A 12956-nucleotide genomic window follows, 5' to 3' on the forward strand; every position below is an offset into this window, starting at 1 on the left:
CATGGGATGTGAGAGGCTCCCAGAACTCAATGGGGAAATGCACAACAGTGGGGAAATGGAACCTGAAGAGATCATCTCCAGTAGATAGACGGGCCTCCCAGTGGAGGGATGAGCCCACTCGCCCATCTTCAAAACTTTTGACCCAAATTTTTCCTGTCTAAAGGAAATACAGGAACAAAAATGCAGCAGAAATTTAAGGAAAGACATCCCAGCTTGGGATCCATCACATGTGCAGGCACCAAACCTTGACACTGTTTCTGATGCCAGGTTGTGCTTGCCTGATAGGAACCTAACATGGCTGTCCTCTGAGAGAATCTACCAGCAGCTGACTGAGACAGAGATATTTACAGCCAATTATTGGACAGAGGTTGGAGATCCCTATGGAAGAGATAGGGATTGAAGGAGCTAAATGGGATGGCAAACCCATAGGAAGAACAACGGTATCAATTAACCTTTACCTCCAGAATTCCATAGACTAAGCCACCAACCAAAGAGCATATATGACCTGGTTCATGGACCCTGACACATTTGTAGCAGAGGAATGCCTTGTCTGGCCTCAGAGGGTATCTACTTTTTGAGTTCTTTACCAATTTTGTATATTAGCCCTCTATCAGTTATACGATTGGTGAAGATCCTTTCCCAATATTTGTGGTGTCATTTTTTCCTTTTGAAGGTGTTCTTTGCTTTAAGAAGCTTTGTAGTCTCATGAGGTCCCATTTATCAATTGTTGATATTAGAGCCTGAGCCATTAGTGTTCTATTCAAGAAGTTGTCTCCTATACCAATGAATTCAATGCTATTACCCAGTTTTTCTTCTGTGAGAATTAATGTGCCCAGTTTTATGTTCAGGTCTTTGATCCACTTGTCCTAGAGTTTTATTCAGGGTGATATACAGGGATCTATCTTTATTCTTCTACATGCAGAGATCCAGTCAGACCAGCACCATTTAATGACGATGCTTTATTTTCTCCTTTGTAAGGTTTTGCCTTCTTTGTCAAAAATCAAGTGTTTGCAGGTGTGTAGGTTTATTTCCTGGTCTTTGATTCCATTCTGTTGATCAACCTGTCTCTTCTTACACTAATACCATGCAGTTCATATTACTATTGCAATACTACAATGAAGCTTTATGTCAGGGATGGTGCTAGCTCTAGATGTTCTTTTCTTGTTTGGGATTGTTTTAGTTAATCTGGTTTTTATTTTTCCAAATGAAGTTGAGGATTGTTCTTTTAAGATCTCTAAAGAATTGTGTTGTAATTTTCATGGGAATTGCTTTGAAATGCTTTTTTTTTTTCATTACAGCATTTTCTTTAATTACACTTGTTTGTCTGCTTGTTTATGTCTGGGCACATGGATATCTGAGGATAGCTTGTGAGGAGACCATTCTCTCCTTCTACCCTGCAGCACCGGTTTGTATCTCAAGTGTTCAGGCTCACAGCAATCTTCTTTACCTGCTGAGCCCTCAGTGTGATATTCTCAAATGTATATATGACACAGCCTTGCTCATTTTGAGCTCTGTTAGTTACTCACCCATAGTCCTCCTTGTTTATTCTTTCTGGACATTTTTGTAACCCCCAGCCCCTTCAACTCAACCCATTGCTTAAGAAATCATTTTATTAAGTCATCAAAATAATTTATAATAATTAAACACCTCTTAAATATACATGGTATCTTCTGAAACTAAAAGTAATATGCACCCAAACCGTTTTTAAAAATCTGTACGGAACAATAAACATGATAGAAGTAGAAAAATATCTCATGAAGTCCTATAAAAAGGAAATTGTGACAAGTTCCTGATGAGACAAAAAAACCTTCCATCTCCCATGTAGATTATCTAGCATTATTGTGGCTTCATAGAAAGAAATGGGTAGAGTTCCTTCTCTTTCCATTTTTTGGAATACTTTGACGAGTATTGTTATTAGGTCTTCTTTGAAGGTCTAAAAGAAGTCTGCACTAAACCCATCTGGTCATGGGCTTTTTTGTTTGGGAGACTTTTAATGACTGTTTCTATTTATTCAGGGGGTAATAAGACTGTTTAGATGTTTTATCTGATCCTGATTTAAATTTGGTATTTGGCATCTGTCTAGAAATTTCTCTATTTCATCCAGACTTTCCAGTTCTGCTGAATAAAGGCTTTTGAAGGAAAATCTGATTTTTTTTATCTCCTCAGTTATTGTTGTTATATCTCCCTTTTAATTTTTTATTTTGTTAATTTGGATACTGTCTCTATGCCCTCTGGCCTGCCTAAGGCTTTATCTATCTTGTTGATTTTCTCAACAAACCAGCTTCTGGTTTTGCAGATTCTTTATATAGTTATTTTTGTTTCTATTTGGTTGATTTCAACCCTGAGTTTGATTATTTCCTGCTGTCTACTCCTCAGTGTATTTTGTTATAGAGGTTTCAGGTGTGCTGTTAAGCTGGTAGCATATGCTCTCTCTGGTTTCTTTTTGGAAGCATTCAGAGCTGAGTTTTCCTAATAGCATTGCTTTCATTGTGTCCCATAAGTTTGGGTATGTTGTGCCTTCATTTAAATTCTTAAACGTCTTTAATTTCTTTATTTCTTCCTTGACCAAGTTAACATTGAATAGGGAATTGTTTAGTTTCTATGTGTATGTGGGCTTTCTGTTGTTTTTGTTGCTATTGAAGACCAGCCTTTGTCTGTGGTGATCTGATAGGATGCATGGGATTATTTCAAACTTCTTGGATCTGTTGAGGCCTGTTTTCTGACTGATTATATGCTAAATTTTGGAAAAGGTACTATAAGATGCTGAGAATAGGTACATTCTTTTGTTTTACTAAGAAATGTTTAATAGATATCTGTTAAATCCATAAGGTCCATAACTTCTGTTAGTTTCAATGTGTCTCTTTAGTTTGTGTTTCCATGATCTGTCCAATGATGAGAGAGGGGTGTTGAAGTCTCTCACTATTATTGTGTGATGTGCAATTTGTACTTTGAGCTTTAGTAAAGATTCTTTTACGAATGTGCGTGCCCTTGCATTTGGAGCATCGATATTCAGAATTGAGAGTTCTTCTGGGTAGACTTTTCCTTCAATGAGTATGAAGTATCCTTCCTTATCCTTTTTGATAACTTTTTATTGAAAGTTGATTTTATTTAATATTATAATAGCTACTCCAGCTTGTTTCTTAGGAACATTTGCTTGGAAAATTGTTTTCCAGCCCTTTATTCTGAGGTAGTGTCTGTCTTTGACAATGAGGTGCAATTCCTGTAGGCAGCATAATGTTGGGTCCTATTTAGATATCCAATCTATTAGTCTTTGTCTTTTTATTGGGGAATTGAATCCATTGATGTTAAGAAATATTAGGGAATAGTGATTGTTGCTTCCTATTATTTTTGATGTTATTGTTATGTTTGTGTGGCTATCTTCTTTTGTGTTTGTTGAAAGAATATTACCTTCTTGGTTTTTCTAGGATATACTTTCCCTCCTTTTGCTGGCATTTTCCATCTGTTTTCCTTTGTAGGGATGGATTTGTGGAAAGATATTGTGTAAATTTGGTTTTGTAATGGAATATTTTGTTTTCTCCCTCTATGGTAATTGAGCATTTTGGTGGGTATAGTAGTCTGGCGTGGCATTTGTGTTCTCTTAGGGTCTGTATGGTATCTGCCCAGGATCTTTTAGCTTTCACAGTCTCTGGTGAGAAGTATGGTGTATTTCTCATGGGTCTGCATTTATATGTTACTTGACCTATTCCCCTTACTGCTTTTAGTATTCTTTCTTTGTTTTATGCATTTGGTGTTTTTACTATGATGTAACAGGAGAAATTTTTTCTGGTCCAATCTAGTTGGAGTTATGCAAGCATATTGTATGTTTATGGGCATCTCTTTCTTTAGGTTAGGGAAGTTTTCTTCTATAATTTGGTGAAGATTTTTATTGTCTCTTTAATTTGGGAATCTTCAGTCTTTTCTATACCTATTATCCTTAGGTTTGGTCTTCTCTTTGTGTCCTGTATTTCCTGGATATTTTGGTTTAGAAACTTTTTAGATTTGGCATTTTCTTTGACAGTTGTGTTAATGTTTTCTATGGTATTCTCTGCCCCTGAAAATCTCTCTTCTATCTCTTGTATTCTGTTGGTGATGCCTGCATTCATAACTCCTGTTGTCTTTCCTAGGTTTCCTATCTCGAGGATTGTCTCCCTTTGTGATTTCTTTATTATTTCCATTTACATTTTTAGAAACTGGATGGTTTTATTCAATTCCTTCACCTGTTTGGTTGTATTTTCCTATAATACTTTAAGGGATTTTTGTGTTTCCTCTCTAAGGGTTTCTACCTAATCACCTGTGTTCTCCTGTATTTCTTTAAGGGAGTTATTTATGTCCTACTTAATGCCCTCTATCATCATCATGAGCTATGACTTTAAATCAGAGTCTTGCTTTTCTCATGTGTTGGGCTATCCAGGGCTTACTGTGGTGGAAGGACTTTGTTCTGATGATGCCAAGTAGCTCTGGTTTCTATTGCTTATGTCTTGCCCTCTCCTCTTGGCATCTGGCTATCTCTGGTGTTTGTCGGTCTTGCTGTCTCTGACTGTAGCTTATCCCTCCTGCAAGCCTCTGTGTCAGTACTCCTGAGAGACCAGTTGTCTTCAAGAGAAATTTGGGTATGGAGAGCTGTGGCCCAGGTTCAGCTCCAGGGTGCAGTTGGAAACTGAAAGAATCCTTTCCCTGGCTATTCCTTGGTTCCTGTGTCCTGATAACTTTGGTCGAGTCCCTTTTGGGCCAGGAATTTGAGCAGAAGTTTTGGTCTTACCTGTGCTCTGTATTTCTGGGAGTGAATTCCAGGATACATGTCTGTATTCCTGGGAGACCAGCTCTCTGCTGGGCTGCGTTTGGGTATGGAGTTCTCTGGCACAGTATCAGCTCTGGGTGCCTGCTGAATGCTTTTTGTAAAATGGCCCTATTCACTATGCTAATCCTAGTGATCCATGAGCATGGAAGATGTTTCCATGCTCTGGTATGATCCTCAGTTTCTTTCTTTAGAGATTTTAAGTTCTTTTTTTTATTGTTTTTATTTTAGTTTTTTATTGCATATTTTATTTATTTGCATCTCAAATGTTATCCCCTTTCCTGGTTCCACCTCCATAAACACCCTATCTCATCCCCTCTTGCCCAGCTTCTATGAGGTTGCTCCCCCACGCATACATCCACTCTTACCTCAGTTCCTGGACATCGCCTACACCAGGGAATTGAACCTACATAGGACCAATGGCTTTTCCTCTCATGGATGCCTGACAAGGCCATCCTCTGCTACAGATGCAGCTGGAGCCATTTCATACAGTTTTTTGTTTGATCGTTGGTTTTGTTTTGTTTTGATTGGTCAGAGTTACACTACATTTTTTAAAATATTATTTGTGGATATTTTTGAGTTTTGTTTCTCTAATTTCTTTCTTAACCCATTTATCATTTGTATAAATGAGGGTTACTGATTTTTTTCTGAGTTAATTTTGTATTCAGCCACTTTTCCGAAGGTGTTTATCAGCTGTAGGAATTCTCTACTAGAATTTTGGGGGCCACTTATGTATACCATCATATCGTCTATGTATAATGATACTTGACTGCTTCACTTCCAATTTGCATATGCTTGATCTACTTGAATTGTATTATTGCTCTATCTAGAACTTCAAATACTATATTGAAGAGATAGGAAGAAAATGGACAGCCTTAACTTGTTCCTAACTTTAGTGAAATTGTATTATGTTTCTTTCCAATTAGTTTTCTGTTTGCTATCCACTTGCTGTATATTATTTTTAAAATGTTTAGGTATGTATGTATCCCTAATCTTTCTAATTTTGTCAAAGGCCTTTATAGCATCCAATCATCCAATAACATGATCATGTGATTTTTTTCCTTTGAGTTTTTATGTGGTAGATTGCAGTGACAGATTTTTTAATATTGAACCAGACATACATTCCTGGGATGATGTTTACTTGATCATGGTGGATTTTATATATATATATATATATATATATATATATATGGATTTAGCTTGAGATTATTTTACTGAGTATTTTTTGCAGCAATGTCCATTAAAGAAATTTGTCTGAAGTTCTTTCTTTGTTGAGTATTTGTGTGGTTTAGCTATTAACTATAGTTATTACTGCTATTATAGATATTTACTATTATAGCTATTAATTACTAGCTATAACTGCTGTCATAGAATGAGTTTGACAGTGTTATTTCTGCTTCTATTTTGTACAGTAGTTTGAGGAGTAGTGGTATTATCTCTTCTTTAAAAGTCAGATATATTTTTGTGCTAAAACTATCTGAACCTGGGCTTAGGAAAATTTTATGTGTGCTTCTATTTCCTTAGAGATTATAGGGCTTTTTAAATAGTTTACTTGATATTTATTTAAATTTAGGAAGTGGTATCTGTCTAGAATATCATCCATTACATTCAGATTTTCCAATTCTGTGGAGTACAAGCTTTCAAGACCTAAGGATTCTTCAAATTTCCTCAGTGTCAGTTTTTGTCTCCCTTTTCATTTCTGATTTTGTTAATTTAGGTACTGTTTCTGTCTTTTGGTTTTTCTGGCTAAGGTTTTGCCAATCTTGTTGATTTTCTCAAAGGACCAGCCCGTATTTTTTTATTTTCTTTGCTTTGTTTTTGTTTGTTTGGCACTGATCGATTTCAACCCTGCTTTTATTTCATGCAGTATACACCTCTTGGGTTTGTTGGCTTCATTTTTATTTTATTTTATTTTCCTAAAAATTTCAGATATACTTTTTTATATCAGAAAGATTTGGTTTTATTTACACTACATCTTTTTTTTATATTTTTATTTTCTATATTCTTTGTTTACATTCCAAATGATTTCCCCTTTCCCGGATCCCCCCTCCCCATAATGTCCCATAAACCTTCTTCTCTCCGTCCATTCTCCAATGACCTCCCTCCTTTTTTTCTCTGTCTTTATATTTCCCTCCAATGCTAGATCAATCCTTTCCAGGATCAGGACCCTCTCCATACTTCTTCATGGGAGTCATTTGTTATGCAATTTGTGCCTTGGGTATTCAGGGCTTCTGGGCTAATTAATATCCACTTATGAGAGATTGCATTCCATGTGTATTCTTTTGTGACTGGGTTACCTCACTTAGGATGATATAGATCTTAACCATCTGACTAAAAAATTTGTGAATTCATTGTTTCTAATTGCTGAGTAGTATTCCATTGTGTAAATATACCACATTTTCTGTATCCATTCCTCTTTGAGGGGCATCTGGGTTCTTTCCAGCTTCTGGCTATTATAAATAAGGCTGCTATGAACATAATGGAGCATGTGTCTTTATTGCATGCCAGGGAATCCTTTGGGTATATGCCCAGGAGAGGTATAGCAGGGTCCTCTGGAAGTGTCACGTGAGGGCGATCTGGCTGCGACATCTGTCACCCCATTGATCACCAAGGTTGATTCAGCTGATCTGGCTGGCTAGGCGGGTGTCCCCTTCCTCCTTCACCACTCCATGTGCGTCCTTCCCGAAGCTGCAGCGCTCGGTCGAAGAGGATGACCTTCCCCGAATAGAGGAGGACCGGTCTTCGGTCAAGGGTATACGAGTAGCTGCGCTCCCCTGCTAGAACCTCCAAACAAGCTCTCAGATATACTTTTAAATTTCTGGTATGAGAGCTCTCTAATTTATTTAGGAAGGCACTTAGTGCTATGAATTTTCCACTAAGCAAGGCTTTCATAGTGTTCCAAGTTTGGGAAAGATGTGCCCTCATTTTTATTAAGTTCTAGAAAGATATTAATTTATTTCATTATTTCTTTCCTGACACAATAGTAATTGAGTAAAGAGTTATTCAGTTTCCATAGGTAGGCTTTCTGTTGTTCTGTTGTAGAAATGAAGCTTTAATCTATGGTAGTCTGACAAGATATGACACCATTTTAATTTTCTTGAATTTATTGATGCTTACGTGTGAGTGACTGACTGTATGTTCAATTTTGGAGGAAGTTCTGTAAGGAGATGAGAAGAAGGTATATTCTTTGTGTTTGAGTAAAATGTCCTACTGATAACTGTTAGGTTCATTTGATTTATAACCTTTGCTGGTTTCATAATTTGGTTTAGTTTTTGTCTACATGAACAATTGAATGGTGAGAGTGTGGTGCTGAAGTCTCCCACTATCAATGTGTGGTGTTCAATGTGAGATTTAAGCTTTAGCAATATGGTTACCCTTGTATTATGAGCATAGATATTCAGAATTGAGAGGTGATATTGGTAGGTGTTTTTCTTTGAGACTATGAAGTATCCTCTGTATTTCTTGATTAATTTTAGTTGAATGTCTATTTTATTAGATATTATAATGGCTATTGCAGCTGACTTTTTAGATCCATTTGCTTGGAAATTTTTTTCTAATCCTTTACTCTCAGGTAATATCTATCTTTATTGCTGAAGCGTGTTTCTTTTGTGTAGCAGAATGATTGTTTATATTATTCATTCTGTTAGTTTATGTCTTTTTACTGGGGAGCTGTGTCCACTGATGTTTGGAGATATTAATTTCCAGTGACTATTAATTCCTGTTATTTTGAAGTTGGTGGTGGTATTGTGTGTGTGTGCATGTGTGTGTGTGTGTGTGTGTGTGTGTGTTAGTGTATGTGTCTGTGTGCCTCCCTTATTTTGTTTTTGCTGGTATGGAATTAATTAATTCCTATGATTTTGGGGGCAAAGTTATCCTCCTTGGGTTGGAGTTTTCCTTTTAGTATTTTCTATAGGACTGGAATTGTACATAGACACTATTTAAATTTGGTTTTGTCTTAACATATCTTGTTTTCTCCATTTATGATAACTGAGAGTTCTACTGGGTATATTAGCCTAATGCCAGGTTTGGTTTATTGAGGCTGCAGACATCTCTCCAGGTCCTGCTAACTTTTAGAGTTTGTTTAGAAGTTGGGTGTAATTCTGATAGTCTGCCTTTGTATGTTGCCTGGACTTTTTTCCTTTACAGGTTTTAATATTCTTTCTTTTATCTGTAATTTTGTGTTTTTATTATCAGGCAGAAGGATTTTCTTTTCTGATCAAATGCAAATGATGTCTATAATCTTCTCATATGTCTTTTTGTTTGTTTGTTTTGTTTGTTCTGTTTTTGTTTTTGTTTTTTTCGAAACAGGATTTCTCTGTATAGCCCTGGCTGTCCTGGAACTCACTCTATAGACCAGGCTGGCCTCTAACTCAGAAATCCACCTGCCTCTACCTCCCAAGTGCTGGGATTAAAGGCATGCGCCACCACCACCCGGCTTAATTTTTTTTTCTTTTGCATCTCTTTCTTCAGGTTGGAAAAAAAATTGTATAATTTTGCTAAAAATATTTTCTGATCCTTGGAGCTGGGACTCTTCAACTTCTATTTTTTATATTCTTAGATTAGGGCTTTCCATGGTATTCCAAATTTTCTGGATATTTTGAGTCAGTAATTTTTTAGATTTAACATTTTCTTTGACTGATGCATCAATTTCTCCTATTGTATTTCTATTCTTAAGATTCCCTCATCCATCTCTTATATTCTGATGGTGAAGTTTGTGTTTGTATTTCTTCTTCTATTTCCTATATGTTTCATCTTCAGGATTGAATCCATTTTTGGTATTTTTTGTTTTGGTTTTTGTTTTGTTTTGTTGCTTCTATTTTTATTTTCAGGTCTTGAACAGTTTTATTTATTACATTCACCTGCTTATTTGAACTTTCTGCATTATTTCAGGTATTATTTATGTATTCTTTTCAAATTTTATGTTCCTGTATTTCTGTAAGAGATTTATTTATTTCTTCTTTAAAGGCATCTATCATGTTTATAAGATTGGATTTAATGTTATTTTCTTGTATTTTGGTTGTGATATGGTAGCCCAGGCTTGCTGTAGTGCTGTAGCTATGCTGTGAAGGTGTCAAATTGGCCTGGCTTTTGTTGATTTTGGGGTTTTGTTGTTGTTGTTGTTGTTGTTGTTCAGTTCTTCCCTTTCTTTTTTATTCTTTCTTTTTTGTTTTATGGTTATTTGAAGGATTGGAGGTCTTTATTCCAGCTTTTTGATACTGCACTTGGGTATTCATGACCTAATTGTAGCCTTGAGAGTTTAGATTTGTTTTCAATTGTTTGTTATTGTTGCTGTTGTTGTTAATTATTTGCTTTACATCCTGCTCAGTGCTTTTCATATGGTCACTACCTCCCACAATTTTTCCAAACATCGCCTGTCCCTTTCGCTTCTGAATATGTGGAATCCTCCCCAACACACACACGGGTATCCCTCCATCCTGGCACTTCAAGTCTCTGTGAGGCTAGGTACTTCCTCTCCCATTGAGTCTAGACAAAGCATCCCATCTATCAGAATACATCCCACTGACAGGCAACAGCTTTTCAGATAGCCACCATTCCAGTTGTTTGAGATTCACATAAAGACATCGCTGAATATCTGTTACATATGTGCAGGGAAGCCTAGGTCCAGCAAATGTATTTCTTTTGTTGGTGGTTCAGACTCTGAGAGTCACAAGGGTCCAGGTTAGTTGACTCTGTTGATCTTCCTGTGATGTTCCTATCCTCTTCAAGGTCTACAATCCTCCCTCCTACCTTTCCAAATGAGTCCCTAATGTCATCCACTCTTTGGATGTGGGTGTCTGTATAGTCTGTGTCACCTGCTGGATGGAACCTCTCAGAGGACAACTTGCTCCTGTCTGCAAGCCTTAAATAGTGTAAGTAATAAAGTTAGGAATTGGAGCTCACCCATGTGATGAGTCCCAGTTGTGCCAGTTATTGATTGGCCATTCCATCAGTCTCTGTTCCATTCCCTCTGCCTGATTTCTCTTAGACAGGATAAATTTTAGGCTGAAAGTTTTGTGGGTAAGTTGTATCTCTATCAGTCTACCAGATCCTTTCTGGCTAAAGGAGGTAGCCACTTCAGCTTCCATATCCCTAATGTATTGAGGCATAGCTAAGGTTACTGCCATTGATTCTTGGGCCTCCCTTATCCCCATGCTCTGTCTTGTCCTAGAGATGCTGCCTATCTCCTCATCCCCTTCAGTGGCAGATTTCCATTCATCTTCATGGCCATCTAACAATCTTCCTTGTCCTTTCCCCTACCTGATCTTGAACGCACATTCCCCTTCCAGCTCCCCTCTTTTCCTGTTCCCTCCTTCCATCTCCCTCTTGTGACTATTTTAATCCTTCTAAGCGAGATTCAAGCCTCCTTGTTTGGGTCATCATTCTTGTTTAGCTTTTTTTGTGTTTATGAAATATAATGTGGAACCCATATTTTATGGCTAATATTGATTTATAAGAGAATACAGACCATGTGTGTCCTTTTGGCACTGAGTTACCTCACTCAGGATGATAATCTTAAGTTCCATCCATTTGTAAAGAAAATTTGCTAGTTTCTTAAGCTGGGCTTTAGCCATATGGTTGTTCCTGACTGTTCTTGTTTTTATCAAGTATTAGGAGAGAGCCTAATGTATTTGATCCTGGAGAGACAGGCTACCAGTGGGTATTTTTGGACTGAATAATTGAACTCAGGGATAGTGCAAATCTCCCAGCACCTGTGTGTGTCCCTGGGGACACAGTATGTAGGAGACTACATAGCAAAGAAGGCAGGCAGAGGGGTGATAGTACAGAGAGGCTCCAGGGGACTGCGGGAATGGGTATAAGAGTAGAATCAAACCTGTGTGCTTCCAGATCAGCAGTTCTAATGAAGATGAATGAAGAAGTGGCTGAACCATGAAGGTCTGGGGGCGGTAGCAAGGTAGGGAGTTCTTTTGGAAGAGGGGAGGAAGCATTGAAGAACCCACAGGAATTGAGGATAACACACACACACACACACACACACACACACATAAACCCACACACATGCACATGCACAGGCATACACACACACACACACACACACACACACACATACATACACACACACATACAGAATCAATTAGCATGGGGCCATAGGGGTTCATATAGACTCAACTGCCAACCAGGGAGCATGCATGAGATAGCTTTAGCATTCTACCATATGCAACAGTTGCATAGCTTGGTCTTCATGTGGCACTCCTAGAGTGGGAGGAGAGGTTTCTCTGACTACACTGTAAGCCTTTGGATCCCTTTTCCTTACTGAACTTTGCCTTGTCTAGCCTCAATAGGAGAAGATGAGCCTATTCTTACTAAAATGTTATAGCCCATGGCTGGTTGACATCCCTGGGAGGCCTCTGCTTTTTTGAGGAGAAGTGCAGGAGAGGCAAGTGGTAGGAAGAATGAGTGGGAGGAACTGGAAGGACAAGAGGGAGGGGAAGCCATGTTTAGCATGTTAAGTAAACAAATAACTGAATCAATTAGAAAATATACTGAATAGGATATTGTAGCTGCTTCTATTACAAATGCCAATTTTGCCCCCCCCCCCAAAAAAAAACCTGCATGTCTGCATGTAGCTTCTGGGAATCTGCCTCCAGTTGGTTCTGATTGGTAAATAAAGATGACAAGAGCCAATAAATAGCTGGGGAGGACAGATAGAGGCAGGGTTATATGGGCTTGGCACTAGGAGGGGACAGAAAGAAGGACCCTCCATGCCTGGGGAAGTGTGGAGGAGAGGGGAGATGCCGTGCCTGAGAACAGTGCCAGCAAAGGAGCATAGCTACCATGTGAAGGAGCACGGAGCGCACAAGCTAGAGAGCTGCACAACTGGGTTAGAGCAGCCAAGAAAGGACAAGGATTAGTAAGCAGTAACTCGGAATTGTCTGTGGGAGGTAGAGTCTAGCACCAGTGGAGGTTAGGCAGTGTCCTGGCTATTGTGCTGTTTAAGGCATACTAAAATAAAGAGAATGGGAATGTGTTTTTCATTCAGGAAAACCATTGAGGCAGGTAGCAAAGCCTGTGCTGGAATTAATTCGTACCCAGTTCTACAAATATAAATAGAAATATTGATAGATTCAGTCCCAAAGATGGGTAAGAAATTATCGATATTTGTATGCAGGAATTCTTTGGAACCCACAAGGTTCCAGAAGGG

This window comes from Apodemus sylvaticus, chromosome 2, assembly GCF_947179515.1.
Source record: "Apodemus sylvaticus chromosome 2, mApoSyl1.1, whole genome shotgun sequence".
Taxonomy (NCBI): Eukaryota; Metazoa; Chordata; class Mammalia; order Rodentia; family Muridae; genus Apodemus; species Apodemus sylvaticus.